Genomic DNA, 17,665 nt, shown 5'->3' on the forward strand with positions numbered 1-17,665 from the left:
GAATGTTTGGATTGTGGAGGACTCCTTTGATCATTTGTTTATGTGCCTTTTCCATTTATCTTGCTCTCATAAGTCACAATGCTCCCATCACTTTTCTTGCTAGTTCCCGCGAGGCTTCCATTTCTTGGAATATCAAAAATTTTAGAAATTTAAATGATACGGATGCTAGTGACTTCTGATTATTGTTAGTTATTGTTCAAAATGTTTTCTTGAGTCGTCATGCTATAGATAGAAGAGCGCGGTCCATTGATTCTTCGGGTATATTTTCTTGCGAGTCTTTTTGCATCGAAATGTAACCTTATTACTAACACAAGTAGAAATAGTAAAATAGTGTAGATTGAAAACCATGAGATACCAAAAAGTGGAAAGATTGAAAATGATGAAACTTATAGTGTATCAAAGTAGGTTGGCTCAAGTGGAAATGTGCTAGATAGCAACAAATTTGAAAGAAAAATCTTATAGGGTAACTTTGAGGCCTGCAATGCTTTATGGCACTGAATGTTAGACAACTACGAAACATTAAATTTGTAAAATTGAGTGTAGCATAAATGAGGATGTTAACATAAATGGGTGGTAAGATGAGGAAAGTACTTTCGTGAAACATTAAGGTAAGCAATGGTTGATCATTGTGTAATGGTTGTAGAGGAGTTATGAAGATGGTAGGCAAAGGAGAGAGCCAATGGTAGCCTTGGTAAAGAGGTGTGGCAGTGGAGAGCTTGAATGTCAGAAGAGCAAGGAGATGGAGCTATGTTGTGTCTTGCATGCATTTTGAACCCTCCTTTATGTTAGGTGATGATCTAGGTTGAGCCAACTCAACTGATGATAGGTGGATCAATCTTTTAGGCTTGGCGAATTGGAGGGAAATTGGATCAACTTTACAACATTTGATGTAGGCCTCGGGGATGTAACATACTTGGATACGTGGACATAGGCAGGCTTGGTACATCCCTTTTTGGATGTGTCAAGAGTGGCCTAGAGATATGATACGACCATCAAGGTGTCGCGTCTTGGTTAAGGCCCCTCTTACAAACTAGTTTTAGTGCTCTAACTCAAGGGTGGTAATGAGTTGCTCAGGCAACCCTTTGTATTCTAGCCTCTAATTCACAAGTCCTCTAGTGTTTATGAGCGAGGTATTCGAGCTCTACTCCCAACCTAAGTGATGTAAAGAATGTGTGATAGTGATGATTTAGGGTATGTTGATTCAGAGATGATTACCCTGAAATAAGATCCTTCTCTAAACTCGTTGATTCATAAGGAATACAAAGAATAAAGGCTCAATAATGGTTGATTTGAAACGAGTACCTAAGGTTGGAAAAAGAATAAAAACTCAAAATTGTATTAATTCTCTAAACTATTCACCCGTAAGGCTTACAATGATTTTTTATATTGACAACCACCCTAATGTACTAGGAATAACCAGAGTCAACAGTTTTTTAATGAGCAAAACAAATATAAGCAAATACAACAAAAATTGCCAAAAATAGAAATATTGAAATAAAACAAAGAAATTAGTAATTTAGGCTACTACGATAATCACAAATTCGACGGAAATCGAATTTTGACTTGTGCGCTAAGAGTAATTGAAGTTGCAAATCTTTCCAAAAATGGCTAAATCTTGAAATTGATGGCCTAAATGATGGAATTTGCCCAAAATTATTGAGTTCCGTAGGACAGCTATGGATCTTGATCAAAACAATATTTTCCATCAACTCACCAAATTTTGCGCGATTTTGAGCACATGCCGTTTGATTCTTCCTGGTGCCTTTTGCCTTGTTTGGCCACATACCTATCCATTTGATCTACAAATTTTATGGCCACACGCTGCGTCATCATCTCCAAGGTAGGAAGAATTCACCCTTGAATTTGTAGCCTTGTCATCAAAACTGTCTCCCCAATATGGAATGCAGGGGTGTTTACAAGTCTAGGTTTACCCTCATCCGTTGTCAACCGACCTACTATTCGAAATCGACCGAGTCATGAGAATCGATTAGGTGGTCGGTTTGGTCGATTTCGCAAATCTCTTATAGAAAGAGGTTGGAGGAAAAAAATGAGAAAAATATGATTCAAAGTTAAAAAAAAAACAAAACCATAAACTCATATACATACAAACAAATTGAAATAAAGATAATGGAGGAAAGAAAATGGGGGGAAAAGGGAAAGAGAGAAGGGAAACTCACCATGCCACGACCATCGCTCATCGACACCACCACCACTGCTATCACTCAATGCCACCACCGCCACACCGTTGATAACTACCAATATTTGCCACCATCACAGAGGGAAAGACTAAAGATTGAGAAGGAAAAGAGAGAGACACAAAGATGATTGAGAGATGAGAGAGCATTTATCTTGAAGTTCCAAGAAAGAGAGAGACAAGTCCCATAGTTTTTTGCTAGAGTTTGTCTTTGCGTGTATGTGTGTGTGTGTGAGAGAGAGAGAGAGAGAGGAAAGTACGATAGATGGCAGGGTGATAGAGACAAAAAGGTAGATGAGAGGGTGAAAAAGAAGGTGAAAAGAGACAGAGTTGGAGTGAAAATTAAAGTCTCTGAGACTAGGTAAGGCCATAGCCCAACTATTGATTGCAGAAGTCATTGATGATAATGTTGTGTGTGTACAACTAAGGTTCTTGGGAAACAAAATCCACCATTAAAAGGCAACATGTTTAAGCACCATTATTAATTTAATTATAATTATATTCGGTCGGATCAGTTTATGTAGTTTTTCAATTAATACGCTCATAATTCGATCGAAATCTGCACAAAATTCATAATTTCAATCGATTCCCGACTGTTCAACCATTGAAATCGTCCAAAATGGTGTCAAATCGGTTGGATTGGCTCGGTTTGCTCGAGTGATTTAGTTTTATGAACACTCCTAATGGAATGAGATGTTTGATGTAGAACACGTCGGTTGTGCAAATGAGATATTTTCACAATCTCTAATGGCCCAAATTTTTTGGCTGCCAGTTTATTGTGCTTGTAGGCAGAAAACTTGTCTTTTGTGAGAACAACCTAAACAAAATTTGTGGACTTCCTATAGGTTGCTAATAAGATTTTTTGCTTTTTCATTGATACGCTTTCAGTTTGGCACAGGTGCCAAGTCCAATGGAGCTCGTGGTTGATAACCATAGTTAACATAAAAGGGACTAAAATCAAAACTTCGATTTTCTGAAGGGTTACAAGTGCAATTTCTAGTCCAATGATTTCAAATGATCCCCTACCAAACACAGCAATGAATTTCCCAAGGAACAATTAACAACTCTCATTTGACTGTCACTTTGAGGATGATAGGCACTACTAAAGTCAAGCTATGTATTATACAAACAGCTCCAAAAATGATTGAGAAATCGGCTATCCTTGTCTGACACAATGGATTGTGGTAGCCCATGTAGGCAATAGACTTCTCAAAAATACAATTGTGCCACATTTATAGCATCTATTGTCTGCTCGATGCAATGAAATGGACCTTTTAGAAAATTTGTCCATAACCACATAGATGGAATCATAACCTCATTGTGTATATAGAAGCCCCAAAACAAAATCCATTCTAACATCAATCCATTCTAACAAAATCCATTCTCACCAATATTCAACTGCCTTAGGTCCATGTTGGACAAGAGGTTTCGCTTTCACAAAATGAGCAAAATTAGCTCTGGCATGCCAATAATGACTAAGATGACACGATTAGGAAACTCAAGGTCGATATTGCTAGTTTGTCAATAATGACTCAAATGACAAAAACAAATTTGGGAGAAATTTAAATAAAGGAGTACTTTTCTCCAATTTCCAAATATCTGGATGAGTTTGATTGCATATGCCAAGTACTTGGAATAAATTGCTTAGGCATCGATAATAGTTTGAGTTAAATTACGAACGTAACATCTCTAGAGTTAGGTTGCAAAAAGCCATGAGTGTGTTCACAGCCCAAATATATTAATTACATATCATTAAAATAACACAAGCCTGTGATCTAACTCATCTTATAAGTCTGTAAGCAAACTAGTCCGGTTTACACGCCAGCCTCCAAAATAATGGCAACTTAAAAGGATAAATACAATTAAGCATGGGTATACATGTATAACTCTGTAAAAGATTTGAATATATGGCATGGCCACCCAACTTTATGCTTACAGTGGTGGAGTACCTGTAATTGTAAGGGACGAGCAAAGATTAAAGATCACTAAATAATCATCCAAGACATTGAAAATGAGTAGCCAATATATTAAATGTTAATAAGGATGATGCCATATTACACAATTATCTTAAAATTCACATACAAAGATCAATCGCTCAAATATTATAAAATTCAACGTAAAATCAATACCACCCAAAAATCAATGAAACATCTCGATAACCTAGACAGACCCTATTGAGTCTAACTAGAACACAATTGTGTCTTTAACCTAGGCGACTAGTCCCTAATCCCGTATTTATGGTTTACTAGACCAATACACTATGGGAAAGCTAACCCCGCGTGGGTTTTAGGGGTTGTCACCGATGGTATGATGCGGCACCAATCCTTACTCCAATGCACACAACTAACCAAACAGTGGAACATCGGTGCATTTGTATTATTTATCACAAAAGAGGCCTAAGGAATTCCATTGTTAGGTTATCTTTGGGACGTTCAGGTTTAATGTGCTTGTTTTGAACATTGGTGCATTTGATTTATTTATCACTAGTAAATGGACTTTCTATTGTTAGGTTGGCTTCCCATCATTTGTTTTGTTGTGGAATTTACTTGTAGATTGGAGAATCTAAAAATAGGATTCCAGCACATACAATTTTTTTAAAGATTTGGTTACACGTAGGGTTTAATATCTTAGATCATAAATGTGGTGCATTTTAGTGGACTAATCATTTGGTCAGACTAAGTGTCCAGTCTCGAGTCTTGACTGCCGGAAGTTGGAGGGGCATCAAGTTACGAGAAATTTTGATGTCATCAAACAATTGGATAAAATAAAAAAATAAAACCTCAATTTTAAATTGTTTTAAACTCTTTTTTCTTTTTTTCTCCTATCTCTTTTTCTTTTTCTGAACGTTCCCATTATGTGCCCCATGGTACACGATTCATAAATTGCTCTTTTGTGTTCGTCTTACCTATGTTTGGAATTTGGAACCTGTGGGATTTTAATTAGTATTGTTCATGTAGAAATTCGTACAATTTTTCCTTTTTGTGGTTTGAACTTTTTTATAAGCCAGCTAATCTAGTTGTTTGGAGATGATTTGGTTTATAAATGTGTTTCGTAGCATAAATTAGATGTCTCTGCTTTTGCTTTTCTGTAAAAGTTTTTGTAAGATTCTAACTTCTAAGTGTAGATGAAGATGAAGTTTAGAAGTTGAGCGGCATGAATCAAAGCATCTGAAGTCTTGGGATTATCAGCTATTGTTTCAAAAGAACAGCTTTGGGGAGACTTCAATCCTATTTACAATATATAATTATCTTGCTCGAATTAATGTTTCTGTAAAACATAATTTGCTACACTGGATTTTTAATTTAGTTAACTAGAAGTATTTAACATATTTCACTGTTGCATTACTTCTAGTGAAATTAGTTTGGTTGATTATTGTCTTACGAGTACTTAGCAATGTTTGACTTGGATATATTGGGAGATTTAAATTTTAGGGGGAATTATATTTTTCACCTTTATAGTTTGACTCAAATTTCAATTTGATTCTTACACTTAAAGTTCAGTTTTAATTTGGTCCTTTTGTCTAAAAAACTGTTAATTTTTTCATGCACTCCTTGCGAGACTGACACGTATTACAACATTATAAGTTTTAGTGTTTAATTTGAATGGAAGGATCAAATTGAAATCGGATTTAAAAGGCAGGAATCAAATTATTTAAATTAAAATGGTAAGGACTAAAATGAAATTTGAGTCAAATTAGAAGTTTAACTTATCTTATCTTAATCAACATCTCTGTGGTTTTTATAGAGCAATCCTACACATGCAACGAGTACTAATTCGTAGAATTTTCCTTAGATGTGAAGAAATTCTAGTTTTCTGAGCCTACCATAATTAAATCCCTTCTTTTTTCAATTGCTGCTTACCTGACAAGTTGATACCTAATCCTTTTTATAACGATTGATTTCCCATATAACCTAAGTGGCGACGTCATTTCCTTGATTTTATGCATGCAACACTTTGACCTCCTTAACCGTAGATTAAAAATTGTATGGGCTACTTTGGATTCTTTGTATGTGTGTAATGTGTAATTGGCCAAGCAAGGAAAATATTTTATTGTTCTTAATGATACCAGTCATTGTTTGGGTAAGCAGTGTCTTGTTTGGATAATACTTTATTTGCTTCACTATTGGAATGAAATGGAATAACATGATTATTCTATTAAAATATCTATCATCACCTTTGATTCACCAAAAAAATAATAAAAAATACACCCTAAATTGAATCATCATTCACATTATAAAAGAAAGTCTAAGGAATAATTATTTTAACTTGTTTTAGCGAATCAAACAATTCCTAGTTGTTAGACTAAGTCCAATAAATTGTACTTTTAAGTTTGACTTATTTACATAATAAACTGATTTCGAACGACAACCATTGTTGCTATAATGCTATTGCTATTGCTATAATTTGACAATAAATAGTGTTATTTTGTCAAATTATAGCAATGTTGCTCTAATGGTCATTTGTTATTTTAGTAAATCTTAACTAATTTTTTCTCCAAATTTGTAGGTGTTGTTTGGATATAGATTTTTTTTGTAATTTTATTTTTGTTTATTTTTTATCTTTTGTGACATTTTTTTATCTGTTTGTAAAAAAAATTATGTATTTATATTATTTCAAACTAGACAAATATAAAAAATGAATTTTTTTTGAAAAATTAGAAAAAAAAATTTAAATATAATTCACCCATCAAAAAATATATCACTATATATTTAATAAATTTTTTTAATTATATATAAAAAATAAACCATCACCGCTCAGTCATAGAAATTCGAAATATCACTGTTTGAAAAAAACAACCGTTTAAAGATAACTGTTGGTATTGAATTTTTTTTTTTTTTTTTTTTAAACCAAACAGAACACAACGGCTGTTTTATGGGCAGAGTGGGAGATCACAACCGTCCACGTCTAAAATGTTCAATGGTTGAGATGATTATCTGGAATCATCCAAACCTCTCCTCTCACTCTCATCACACTGTCTTCCCTCTCCCAGTCACTCTGTCTTCCCTCTCAGTCTCCTCAAACCGATCTCTCTCTCTCTCTCTCTCACACACACACACACACACACACACACTCGCACTATCTTCCCTCTCCGCAAACTGTCTCCCTCTCTCTGACTCTCGCTTTCTCACTCTCGCACTGTCTTCCCTCTCTTCACCGATCTCTGTACTCTCCCATCTGTCTCTCTCTCGCTCTCCGTCTTTATACACATCATATATATATACACTTTGATTTTTTGTTTATTTTTCTGTTTGTTGATGTGGAGGCGATCGCGATTTTTCAAACTGAGGTCTCGCGATGGCTTCAAACCGGATCTTCAAAGAACTCAAGCATCTCCAGATCTTCAAACAACTCAGGTCTGTGCTCTCCGATTTTTCGTAATTATTTATTTTGATTTTTGGTTTAATTTTTGTTCATCCAACTATTTTTGTTCATCCATTTATTTTATTTTGATATTTATTTTGATCTGCAAAGAACATCCATCTGATTTTGGTTTGGTTTATTGTAATAATATCCATCTGATTTTTTCACTCCATTTGGATCAACTGATTTGGTGATAAATGATTAAAAAAAGAAAAGAGAAACCGAATTTGGGTTTGTCAAATTTATTCTGAAATTTGTGAATTTGGCAAAAAAATTGTATAAATTGGGTTTGATTCTGATATGTGGGTTTGATTCTGAATTTGTTGGATTTTCTACTGTTTCAAATCTGTTTCTTCATTTAAATAAATTGGGACCTTACTGTTTCTATATTGGGACGTATATTTTAAAATAAATTCCCCATTTAAATGACGTTTTATTGCAAAAATGTCATTGCCATGTCATTTTAGCGATAAATTTTGTATGAATAACAATTTGCTTTCTCATATGGTCTGGTATGTTTTATTATTTTATAAATATAATAAATCCTCACTTCTAGCACAGCTGAGTATAAACTTGGATTCTAAGAGCAACTCCAATGGTTTTTCTATTTGCCTTGCCAAAGCCAAAAAATAACGTGGCTTCACAAATGCACTACTCTAATGGTGTGCCATTTGCCATGCCAAAAAATGGCAAAGTCAGCTGTTTTTTTGAACCTCCAACTGTTAGTTTCACAACTTCTACAAATCAAAACTCTACCATAAATTTTCAAACCACAATAAATTTATAAAATTACAAAAACTCAATAAAGATCCGTCTAGAAATTCAGCTTTCCAAATTTAATTTGGAACCCTCAAATTTTTTGAATATGGAAAGTTTCTAGATTGTACAAAATTTTAGAATAATTTAGAACCCAAATTTGAACACAAATTTAGAACAATTTACAACCCAAATTTGAATTTGGCATTTGGTTGTGCCAAAATGGCAAGTCCATATTAGAATGGTATAACCAAAAAAATAAGTTTTGTGCATTGTAGTAAGCCAAAAAATAATTTTGACAAAGCTATTTCAACTTGAGCCATTGAGGATCTATCTTGCAATTTCAAAAACGGTTGTGAGTTTGCTAAAAAATTTCCAAGCTATAGTATTTTATAAATAACTAGAAGGCTGAGAGCACATAATTTGTGGTTGAAAAAAATCATGTGCGTTACCAGGCAGTTGAAAAAATATTTTAAAAAAATTTGAATAATAGCATAGCTGACTCTTGTGGGCATTTTTAATATATATATATGTATGACATGTCTGCACTAATTTAATTGTAAGCTTTATATTATATATTATAATATTAAGGGTACACACATAACGTGTGTATCATGACAATTGTTTAAAGTAATTATATCTCATAATTATGACACTTATATTTGAAGTAGTTAAATATGAGAGGAACAATTATCAAGTTTAGAATTACTTTGGAAATTTTTTTTCTTTTGACAATTTACACTAATTTATTCATAGGTTTTATATAATAGAATAGATTAACAACCAAAAAGGCCGGTTATGATGGGAAGGATTTGTATCCAATTCTCATAAATGATTTGGACTATCTAGTCAAGTCATTGGGGTCTATTTCAATGATATGAATCATTCAACTTCCAATTTCTTGTATGTAGACTATTAATTAAAAAAAAAATCAGATATATTTGGTAATTATAGCTATGTATTTTCATCATTTATTTAGAGAAAAAATAAATAAATGAATGATAAGTAATTAAATATGATTAAAATTATCGAACAAAATAAATTTTGTATGTGAATAATTTACATATAAATATCAAAAGAATAAATAAATCAGATTCTCAAAATGGGCCAAAAGAATGAATGATCATATTATCAAAATGGGTCATGCGAAAGTTCCCCCAAAGGTGAACTTGATGAGTGGAAGCCTTTTTCCGTTGTAATTGAAGGAAAACCCTACCCCTCTCTTTGGGCGAGAATTTAGTGGTAGGAAACCCTACCCCACCTTTTGTGGGTGTGTGTTTTTTTGTTTTTTTTATCTTTCACTGCGAGTCCCTGTCTCCATGGCCGACTGAAGAGAGAATATCAAAGAGGAAGTCTGAGTATCAAAAGAGAAAAAAGATTGGTCCAGGAAAGAAGCAACTGGTCGTTCTCCTTGATGGTATATATTTGTATTTCTCTCTCCGGTTCGCATGCAATTCCTTATATGTAGTTATAGAATTGCACAACAAAGAAACATGTAACTAGCAAGTAGCAACAGAGTGGTTATGTTCACCTTGCCTCGCCTCGCCTCTATAACATTAAAAAAAAAAAAAAAAAAAAAAAAAAAAAACCAGAGAACTAAGAAGACAACAATGGAGCATTAAAAATCACCTTTTTCCTATGAAGTTATCTGAGCTAATTTAATAATGTGTCATACAAAAGTCTACATTGTGGTTTCGTGGTGCCTATCTTGACATACTTCCCATTTGATTGCATTAGGGCTTCCCACTCCTTTGCTTAGTGCCACAGGCATTTGAAGCCTTCTCAACCCAACAAATATGCCCAACAAAGTAAACGTTAATACATAAAGAAAAAAAATTATGCTTATGGTTCTAGCTAAATTTTTTTCCCACTTAACAAATGTCCTAGTTGAAAATTAGTTCCAGTGACTTCCAATAAAGAATGTTCCATATGCTTCTTTGTTATATTATTGGTTTTGTAAATAGTAAATACTAAAAATCTGTACAAATACAAAAGAAGCAGGACACCTACTTCACAGTAATAAGAAAGAGAGAGTATAACAACAATAATTGTTTTAAGAAGCTGACACACTAATTTTGAAATTAAAAATTATAAGAATCCGATAAGAAACTGTTTTCATATCACCGAATACGTGATAAAGTATTATTGTTCTTCACTATTTTTTTGTGCTTGGTGTTCATTCTGTAAGCCAGTATCCAAAGGCTACCTAATGTTTTGAATTTTCTTTCATCATTCAACTTCATGACTGGTATGGTCCTAGCTATTGCAATTGGAATTTTTAATTAATTAGGCATTTGTCATGAAGTTAATTGCTTGATTCATTGTTAAGAGGTAATTTATTGGTTTCACGGATTAAATTATAGTTTCTTTGACGTGTATAACGTTGATTATTATGCTAATTGTGGTCATTTAGGTTATCGCCTTCGTGGTGGAGTGAAAAGCCTGCCAAACTTGTCGGCCTAGGTATTAATGAACCTGTTTGCTTTATCAACATTTGATGCATCAGCCAAAAAAGTAATTAATTAGCTTGAAGTAATCAGCAAATTTGCCGTTTTAAATACTAACTTATCTAATGGGTGTACAAAGTTAGTAATCAAATTTTAATTAAATTCATTGAATAGGATTATGGGAGAAAGAAGAAAATTTTCACTCACCCACTTGACACAAATACAATCACAAATACTGCCACCGACATTGTAGGCATTTGTTGAGATACTCCATTTGATCTTCTACTTGATCGAACTTAGCAGCTAAGAAATTGTTTAGGCAGATAGAATTCGATGTAGTAATTTTGATTATCACTCAGTTGATTAGTCTAAAGCTTTTATAACCTTTGTTTTTGCACTAAACAAAATTTGGTTATTGTTACGAAACTAATTTTTCGCAATAAGTAAATTTATTGTGATGAAAATTATTTTGTCCTTATAGTTCACAAATTCCATGGTAGGAAGTTTTAAAGCCAGTGGAAGTTAAATACTGCCACGAATTAGTTTCATCACAATAAATTTGTTGCAATAAAGATTAAATTAGGACATATTGTGACAAACTATTTTGTAACAATAGGTAACTGTTAATTGCCACAAAAATATTGTTGTAATACGTTGTTGAGTACTTGAAGGAGGGCATGCGGATCTCCTGTGCTTGTGGGCTCGTCCCTCTTGTTTGGCTTCTTGCTAATGGGGGCTTCTATGATCCACATCTAAGGAGGGTTTCCATGCATTGTTCACCCTTCCTTCCATTTTCTTTTAATGAGAAAAAATATATACATATGATTATTTAAATATGATTGTTACAATAATTAACAAAACAACTTGGATTATTAGTTAGGTCCAATCAATATTAGGGATAAAATTATAATAAAGAATTAATTATTGAAAATTTTGAAAATATTTATCCATCTGAGTATTATTTCAAGTTAAGTTGGACGAAATTTTTTTTTATTCCGTCAAACTCTAATTACTCCAAATCTTATATAACATTAACCAATTTTCAAATAATAGATGGATGATATATACTATTTTATTTTTAAAATTTGGATTATAAAATGCATCTTTTTATTTTGTTATTTTTTAATTAAGGGAAAATATTATTAACAATCATATTTTTTAATTAATAGTACATCTACTATAATAGTACATCTACTACAATGGGATACAATATAATCTCACATGATATATAATAGTACATCATCTACTATAAAATTTGAATATTGAGACAAAAAGGGTTGTTGAGAAAGTTCGGAGGAAGAAAGCCAATGGAAAATTTGAGCCATTGGTTTGAATTTTATTTCTTTTGTTTTCTTATGGTTTTTCATCAACTGAGCTTGGCATCATGTTGCAATTGGTTCTTTGCAATAGTAAGAGGAGAGGGAATAGAATGTATGTAGTCAGATATTATATGACTTGCCCCCTTTTCTCTTATTTTATGGAGGTATTCCTTTTTTAATAGATATTGTATGACTTGCCCTTTGCATTCCTTTTCTTTAATGGGTTGATTTTCAATTTGAAATACATGTATTTGTTGTGTGTGTATGTGTTCCATTGAGGTTTACTTTGGCAAAGAGTTTTACACAAAGGAATTGGTTTTGATCTTCTGATTTACATCACTTTTTGAATAATGTTGTTGTTTTCTACCTTTGGTTTGACATCTTTTTGTTCAATAGGATTGGAACAACCCTTTACTTTTCCCGGGTAGCATCCAAGCTTACCCAATCTAAGGGGCTTGGAAATAGAGGGTTCCAAGATTTATGATGAAGATAAGGGTGCTAAGATGAATGGGAACCATATAATGGCCTTTGTTCCTCTATGGATGCTGATATGACAGCATTCTAAAAGTCACTTGTCCCTATTGAAGAGCTTGATATACATTGTTGAGCTCATTTCCAGACAACTTAAGCTTTTGAGCTTGATGTATATTATTAAGCTCATTTCCTAACATCTTAAGTTTTTGGGACTAGTGGTGATCTAATAGTTCCCCCCTATACGATCAATACATATGGTATGTACTTGTGTCTATGTGGACCTAAGAAAGAGAGATTTATATTTTACTTTTAACTGTTTTAAATTATAATACTAAATTCCAGACCATGTGTCCATTTTTTCTAATTGACCTTGAGATAAAGACTATGATCACTTGGACTATCTTAGCTTGAAACATCAGTGCAGAATGTTAAGTTGACCTTCTTAGCCCTGCAATCATGCATCAGGTTTCTTTACTATATATTGATTCTTTTAGCTTTGATTCTCTAAGTTAAGTTCATGCAGCTGCATTCATCTTCGTATGTGCACTCAAGTTTGAAAAACTGATGATAACTATAGGGATATTACAATTTAAGACACTAACATTTTCATGGGATTCATTAGTCTATACTTTGGTGGTATAGTTATTGTTTAGTAGAGTAATTTGTTACTCGTTAGTTTAGTTTTATGAGTTCACATCTGCTACATGTACTGTTGGTGATGTGGGAAACTGACGTGGTTATTTTTGCAATAAAACTGCTAGATCCTTTGCCGGTCTATTGAATCAAAACCTTTTAATTTTTTGTCATTGTATGCGTTATTGAGAAGATTTAATTGCCTTCATATCCTTATTGTACTTATAGTTTGTTGGCTTTGTCAATGGCCTGGATTTAGGAGATTAAGTGGTAGCAGTAGAAGTATGTTAACTATTTATTGTGGTTTGTTATTCTAATTTGTTACAGAGAGTTACCCCATTTTAGAGTTACTGATTTTGATTTAAGATGGCTGTTGATCTAGATACCATAGTATGTTTTATCCTATACCTCCATTTTGTAGAATATTTTATCCATATTATCTTATAGCTAACTTTTTATCCATATATTTTGTTTTTATTATATGACTAGCTTGCTAAAGCATTTGAAATACAATTTTTAGAAGGAAAACAAATTGAGGATTCAAACATGTATATTGGTTACCTTGGAAGTACACAAAATAGTATAAAAGTGGTGTACCACCTTGAGTCACAATCAAAAGATTTATAATGGTGGTACGATTTTGCGACGAGTCACTGCAGCCCGTATTTACTGAGAGTAATTGGAAAGTGTCAAAGTAGTTTTGTTGTTTTCACAGAGGTGGTAGAAGGAACTCTACACGATTGGGTGAAGAAAAACCCTCTCATTGATTCTAAGTATCCTGAAAGGTTGAGTAAGTCTTTTATTGGCATCTTGGGGTAAGTGCATGTCTATGTCATCTTTGCTATTTATCCAAGTAATTCATTCATTTGTTTTTTTTGTCTTTTCATTCAAATTTTTTTGGTCATTTACTCTGTAAGGATATACTTAATGGTATCATATACTTTAGATGTATTGAGACAACCACATAGAGAAATTTGTGCAAATAATGTCTACTTAGTTAATGGAAATGCCAAGTTGGGCAAAGCTGTAAATCCTGAGTGGTACGAGAAGTCATTGGGGGATGACATTGACAAATTCTGTGGTATGGTTAAATCTCTCTTCAAGTCCAAATGGTCTAAATTTCCCTTTGTTTTGGAAAGTATAGTATTTCTTTAATTATGATTTTTTAAGTATTGTATAGTGTTTTTATTATATTGATTCTCACGCTTTTTGTTATATAAGCATTTGATGAATGTAATTAATCATCAGATCTTGTTGATTTTAGATGCAAGATACGAGTATAGGCTAGTTGCCTATTCTCTTGTTAAACACGATTCTGGCATCGGATGATTAATTGCATTCATTAAATGCCTGTATAACAAAAAGCGTGAGCATCAATAGGAATAAAAACACTATACAATACTTAAAAAATCATAATTAAAGAAATACTGTACTTTTTAAATTTGTTGTATTTTTGCACGTATCTACGCAAATGATCCAAACCAAAGGGAAGTTTTGACCCTTTGGACCTGAATAGAGACTTGACTATGCCGCAGAACTTGTCAATGTCATCCCCAAATGTCTACCACTCAGGATTTAGAGTTTTGCCCAACTTGGCATGTCCATTAACCAAATAGACATTGTTTGCACAAATTTCTCCACGTGGTTGTCTCAATGTAAATCTGAAGTATATGATGCCATTGAGTATATCCCTACAAAGTGAATGACAAAAAAATTGAATGAAAAGACAAATGAATGAATTACTTGGATAAATAGCAAAGATAGAAATATGTACTTACTCAAGATGCCAATGAGGATACTCAGAATCAATGAGAGGGTTTTTCTTCACCCAATCGTGTGAAAAGCAACTCTTAGTAAATACGGGCTGTAGTGACTCGTCGCAAACTCGTACTACTTAGTATACATGTTTGAATCCTTGATTTGTTTTCCTTCTGAAAATTGTATTTCAAATGCTCTAGCAAGCTAGAGTCATATAATTAAAACAAAATAAAAATATATGGATAAAAAGTTATACGATAATATGGATAAAATATTCTACAAAATGGAGGTATAGGATCTTGAATCAAAATCAGCAACTTTAAAATGGGGTCACCCTATACCACTTAATCTCCTAAATCCAGGCCATGGACAGTAAGGATATGATGGTAATTAAATCTTCTCAATAACGCATACAATGACGGAAAAAAATTGAAAGGATTTAGTAGTTTTATTGCAAAAATAACAACTACGTCAGTTCCCCACATCACCAGCAGTACATGTAATAGAGGTGATCTCATAAAAAATTTGTTCGTGTCTTAAATTGTAAACAATAACTGTACTACCAAAGTATAGATTGATGAATCCCATGAAAATGTTAGTGTCTTAAATTGTAATATCCCTACGATTTTTGTCATCTTGCATCTCTGTCCTTTCTTCTTCTGTTATGATCTCTAGTTTGTGACACTGATGATGAGAGGGCCACTGCTGCTGCCCTCAAAATTGCCCCTCTTCACCTTGACCATGCCTTCTTTTGCCCCGGTCTTCTTTTCCTTTTCGACTCACTATTCGGTTGATTTGTATTGATCACTCTTCTTTGTTTTATTTCTGCTTCATCTTGACTCAGTTGCTTATTTGATCCCAATGGACCTACAATTTCCTCAATGGATGGCGGGGCTGGTGATTGATATTTTGTGATTTGGGCTTCATCCTGTTTCCATTCACTTCTTATGTGGTCCAACATAATATTTAAGTCAATGCTGGGCTTGTGCTTATGCTCTTCATAAAGCCCACCGGAAGGCCCACACAGATGATAGAGGAATAGACTGACTGATGGGTTTGGTGGCACAAGGAAAGCTTGCTCTTTCAGACGTCGAGAATAAGATCAACCCTATCCAAACGACCACCAATGGCAGGCTCCCCTCACCACAAATAACAGTCCGCTGACTAGAAAGGGAAAAAGACACAACGCACAACCTTGGAATCGAGTTTCCCAGTGCATTTGAGTTCTTTTTTTGGAATCCTAGTTACCATATAATGTGGATTTGAGTTCTTTTTTTGTGGTGCCTTCCACTTTTGTTGTGGATTTGTGTTCTTTTCTTCCAAAATTCAAGCCTTTCTCACCATGTAATGTCTTTCTAACCTCTTCTAGCTTGGTAAATACTTTTGTCAGATATCTTTCTAATTATATGTTCTTCTATCAGGCTTCTTGTTGTTGTTAGACTTCAATTATTACTATTTTTTGGTTTAACTAATTATATGTTGTTTGTATATATGTTGGTGACCTAACAGATGTAATATTTCTCACTTCCTTCTCTTTTCAGTTTATATGGAGTTTTGTCAATTATATTGTATAAATTGTGGAGAATTGGTCTTGATCATTACTTTTGTCAATTATATTGTATATGGTTAGGGGTGCGAATGTTGTAATTGATGAAAATGATGTTTCTTGTAAATACAATTTCTGTTTAGATGCTTTTGCCTTCCTTTGATCCCACCACTGATCTAGAGGAGGGTTTGTTGGTCCCTGTCCGCGATATTCCCAGATTGTCAAGTTACAAGGCCAGACCTATTGTGGTCACACGAGGGGAAAATTTACGTTCTTTCCAGACATTCATACTAATTCCCACCCCATTTTGAGGTTTTTGATCCCAAAGGTGATAGAAAGTGGGAAATCCTCCCCAATCCTCTCAGCTTCAGTAAAACTGGTGGTGAAACTATCCTCAGAATTTATACCTAGGCTGGTTTTTGCTTGTTTGACGGAGTTCTTAAGGAAGTATTGAGGGCGAGAGGATGGTAGTGTTGTGCCTTCTCCAGTGTTGGAACTGAATTTGAGGGGGGTGAGCTCACTGGGTACTAAGTGAGCTTTCTATTATGTTCAAACCTCTGCTCGAGCGTTACGTAGGCTTTGTCACCCTTCTTGTATGGCAGCAAAGCCAAGTGAGAAGCAAAGCCAAGTGATCGCCTTATGTGTTTCCAAAACCGTTGGTGTTGGTGGCGAACCGTTCCTCTCCGACAAAATTGAGCATCTGCAAGCATATGATTTGGAAAATTGGAATTGTGCTTATTGAGTAATCGAGTCCGTCATCATGTATATGACAAAATATCCTATAAACTAACGTAACAAATTAATATCCCAAAAATATGGGAAGAAAATTAAGAAAAATCCCTTGCTTGTATATGGCGTTGAAATGTTGCAGTCAAACTCTTTCCCATTTTGTTCTTTTCTACTCAGAGCCACCATCGACCACCGCTGACCAATCTTTTTCCTTTATAAGATCTTTCCCACTTCTCAAACCTTCACATGATTCCTTAGTACCACTGCCCAACAGGATCCATAATCACACAAAATCAAAGATTAAATATATAACACAGAACTCATAAATATGTTTTTAGGTCTATCACATTTTTTTCCTCCAAAATTGTCTATAAAATTTGTAACTACTCAAAAATTTTCAATTGATGGGGGACTGTGTATGTAAATGTAGGACAGAATTTTGCTAATT

The 17,665-nt window shown here is 33.7% G+C and overlaps 1 protein-coding gene and 1 long non-coding RNA gene across 5 annotated transcripts in view; one reads left to right on the top strand and one right to left on the bottom strand.

Annotated features, from left to right (window-relative positions):
- The window catches only part of LOC145789384 (galactokinase-like), a 187,389-nt gene that overhangs the window by 12,872 nt on the left and 156,852 nt on the right, over positions 1–17,665 (bottom strand). The window lies entirely within an intron of this gene.
- Positions 7,050–17,385, top strand: LOC145795203 (uncharacterized). 2 transcript variants are annotated; one of them, XR_014335679.1, is made up of 3 exons: positions 7,050–7,371; positions 7,482–7,548; positions 10,725–17,385. It is a non-coding gene; the product is annotated as an uncharacterized LOC145795203 (long non-coding RNA). The 2 variants fall into 2 exon arrangements; XR_014335678.1 differs by having other exon boundaries at positions 7,050–7,548.

Source organism: Camellia sinensis, chromosome 7, assembly GCF_055761805.1.
Source record: "Camellia sinensis isolate YWXY chromosome 7, ASM5576180v1, whole genome shotgun sequence".
Lineage (NCBI taxonomy): Eukaryota > Viridiplantae > Streptophyta > Magnoliopsida > Ericales > Theaceae > Camellia > Camellia sinensis.